Below are 4,318 nucleotides of genomic sequence, written 5' to 3'. Positions count from 1 at the left end.
GGGCACGGCGCCTCGAGGAGCTCGTGGCATGGTGCCTCGAGGTCCGGAGGTGGGAGAGGAGGAACTCGGGGAACGAAGCCTCGAGGTCGGGGTGGGGGAAGAGGACCTCGGGACACAACGCCTCAAGGTCGGGGGATGAGGGAGGTGGACCTCGGGGCACGACACCTCGAGGTCGGGGAGTGGGAGAGGACCTTTAGGAACGATACCTCGAGGTCTGGGGTGGGGGAGGTGGACCTCGAGGCACGATGCGTCAAGGTCAGGGGGACTTCGGTCACGATTTCACCCAGTCTCCCATATTTCGCTGTTAGGGTTCATAATTTTCTTCGTGGAGGGTTTCAAAGTTGATATTTGTGGTGGTAGGTTAGTTAATAATTTTTTTATTTTATTATGTTTACGATTTCAAAGCATGATACTTAGGATTTCACAACTTTTCCCTCATTTCACGGCTCGGTTTCATAGCTTTCTACAATCTTTAGTTTCAAAGTGAATATTCGTGCTTGTAAGTTAGTAAATACTTTTTCTTATTTTATTATGTTTATGATTTCAAAGCATGATAGTTAGGATTTCACAAATTTTCTCTCATTTCATGGTTAGGGTTTCATAACTTTCTTTGGGGCTGGGTTCAAAGTTGATATTTGTGGTTGTAAACATAAGAAAATAAGAAGAAAGGATTTACTAATTAACAACCTAGAATATCCTTTTTCAAACCCAGCAACGAAGAAAACTGTGAAACCTTAGCGGCGAAATGAGGGAGAAGGGTGAAATAGTTTCTGGAAAATAATGAAATGAGGGGGGAAAAGAGTAATTAAGATTAGGGATTTATCAATGTGGCAGTGGAACCCTATTGGCGTGCAATGTGATATTCATGTGTGATTTAACAACTTCTGTTAATAAGAAAGACATTTTCGACCCAATAGTTTGACCCAATATTTTTAAGTCGAAATATAGTTTAAGGGTAAATATGAGCTATTTCGGATAGTTTAAGGTTATTTTTGACCCTTTTCCTTTTAGTGTATGTGACAGTGGAACCCTATTCGCGTGCCATGTGATATCACACTATTTTTTGCGTCAATTCCTGCATCTATAGGCCCTTTTTTAGGAATTGCGCAAATTCCTCAAAAAAATTTATGATTAAATCTGTATTGAGTTGTTCAACCATTACGTATACTCACACCCTTTTTTGTTCCCATTTCCGCATCTACATGTCCTTTTGTAGGAATCACAAATTTCTCTATGTTTTGTGTATTATTCCATGGAGATGGCGCTCGAATAACCCAAAAAATAATTTCAAAAAATTTATGAGGACATGTTTATTGATTTTGGAAACCATCACATATACTCAAACAATTTTTTCATGCCTATTTCCCCATCTACATAAACTTTTTTATGAATCGCACAAATTCTTTGTTTCATGTGTATATTATACATGGATTTGGCATCTGAAGAACCTAAACAACTTTATGATGACCTCATCATTTAGTTGGGGAACCATAATGTATACTAATACGAAAAATTGAGGAATTTACGTGATTTCTAAAAAATAGTCCATAGATGTGTAAATGGGCTAAAAATGGTGTGAGTATAGGTGATTGTTTCCTAACTCAATACGAAATTTTGAGAAAAACATTTTGGGTGCTTCGGGAGCTAGATCCACGAGTTAATACAAACGAGATATTGAGGAATTAGGGTGATTCCCAAAAGAGCATGTAGATGTAAAAATAGGCGCTATAACAAATGGTGTGAGTATAAGTGATGATTTCCCAACTCAATATGAAGGTCCTCATAAAATTTTTTGAGAAATAAAATTTTGGTGCTCCTGGCGCTATATTCATGTCATGCCAAAAATTGATGAATTTGTGTGATTCATAAAAAGAGCCTATAGATGCAGAAATAGGCTCCAAAAAATGGTTGTGTATATGTGATAGTTCCCCTAAAAAATACAGAGGTCCTCATAATTTTTTTTGAGAAATTTTTTTTGGGTGCTCCAAGCGCCAGATCTATGGGCTAATACACAGGAAAAATTATTGAATACACGATATTCCTACAAAAGGGATTGTATATGTGAAAATTGGAGCAAATAAAATGGTGTATGTATACATGATGGTTGTCCTACTCAATACAAAATTCATAAAATTTTTGAATTTTTTTTGTGCTAATAAACGTGAAAAATTGAGAAATTTGCGCGATCTCTAAAAATGGGCCGATAAATGCGGAAATGGGCACGTAAAAAGGGTCTGAGCATAAGCTATGGTTCCCAAATAAATAAAAAGTTCCTCCTAATATTTTTTGATAAAAATATTTGGGTGCTCTTGACATCATATCTATTGGCTAATACATACGAAAATTGAGGAATTTACACGATTTCTAAAAAAGAGGCATGTATATGCAAAAATGAGCTAAAAAATTGGTGTAATTATACATGATGGTTCCCTAACTTAATACGGAGGTCGTCATAAAGTTTTTTGATAAAAATATTGGGTGCTCTGTGCACAAAATCCATAGGCTATACATACGAAAATCAAGGAATTTGCGCGACTCTTAAAAAAGGGCCCATAAATGCAGAATAGGGTGCGAAAAATGGTGTGACCATATGTGATGGTTCCCAAACTCAATCATAATGTTTTTTCAAAAAACATTTATGGGTTCTCCGGCCTATAGATCCATAATCTAATGCACAAGAAAAATTGAGAAATTTGTGAGAATCTAAAAAAGGGTCTGTGGATGCGGAAATAAGCGGGAAAAGAATGGTGTGAGTATACGTGATGATTTCCAACTAAGTAGAGAGGTACTCATAAAGTTATTTGAGAAAAAAAAAATTAGGTGCTCTTGATGCTAGTTCAATTAGCTAATACAAAAATTGAGGAATTGACGCGATTTATAAAAAAAGGCATGCATACACGAAAATGGGCACAAAAAAAAATGGTGCGAGTATACGTGATAGTTCGTAAAGTTAATACAAAGGTCCTTATTATTTTCTTTTGAAAAAATGTTTTATACACATTAAAAATTAAGGATTTTTGCGATTACTAAATATGGGCCTGTAGATGCGAAAATGGGCACGAAATATGGTGTGAGTATACGTGATGGTTCCCCAACTCAATACAGAGGTCCTTATGAAGGTTTTTGAGAAATATTTTTGGGTGCTCGGGCACAAGATCCTCTGGCTAATACAAACGAAATAAAAGATTTTTTGCGATTATTAAAGACGGCCTATAGATGCAGATTTGAGCGCGAAAAAATGATGTGGGGATATGTGATGGTTTCCAAATCAATTCGGAGGTCCACATAAAGTTTATTTAGTGAAAAAATTTTAGTGCTCCAGGCGCCTTATCCATGGGCTAATACACACGAAAAATTGAGAAATTTGCGCGATTCCTACAAAAGGGCTTGTAGACGCGAAAATAGGTGCAAAAAATGGTATGTGTATACGTAATGGTTCCCCAAATAAATATAAAGGTCCTCATAAAGTATTTTGAATTTATTTTGGGTGCTTTTGACATCAGATCCATTGACTAATACACACAAAACATTGGGAAATTTATGGGATTTCTAAAAAAGAACATGGAGATGCGAAAATGGGCCCGAAAAATGGTGTGATTATAGGTGATAGTTCACCAACTCAATAAGAGGTTCTTATAAAGGTTTTGGAGAAAATAGATTTGGGTTCTCTAGGCACAAAATCCATGGACCAATAGACACAAAAAATCGAGGAGTTCGAGAGATTCCTAAAACAAAGGCATGTAGATGCAGAAATAAGTGCAAAAAATTGGTAGTACACATGATAATTCTCTAACTGAATACGAAGTTCCTCATACAGTTTTTTGAGAAAACGTTTTTGGGTGCTCTAGGCGCTTGATCCATGGACTAGTGCACACGGAAATTTAGAAATTTGTGTGATTCTTAAAAAGGCCCTATAGATGCGGGAATGAGCGCAAAACAAAAAGGTGTGAGTATCGGTGATGGTTCTTCAACTCAATACGGAGGTCATCCTAAAGTTTTTTGGGTTCTCCTGTGCCAGATACATGGGAAAATATGCACAAAAATTGAGGATTTTGTGCGATTTGTAAAAAAGAGCCTGTAGATTCGGAAATTGGCACAAAAAAATTGTGTGAAAAAATATGATGGTTCCCAAAATCAATACGGAGGTTGTCATAAAGTTTTTGAATATTTTTTGGGTGCTTCAGGTGCCAGATCTATGGAATAACAAATAATACTAGATGAATTGGAGTGATTCCTACAAAAAGGCATGTAGATGCGAAAAGGAACGCAAAAAAGGTGTGAGTATACGCGATAGTTGCACATCTCAATACAAAGGTCC

This window comes from Solanum pennellii, chromosome 6, assembly GCF_001406875.1.
Source record: "Solanum pennellii chromosome 6, SPENNV200".
NCBI classification, from domain to species: Eukaryota; Viridiplantae; Streptophyta; class Magnoliopsida; order Solanales; family Solanaceae; genus Solanum; species Solanum pennellii.
This window is presented reverse-complemented; position numbering follows the sequence as displayed.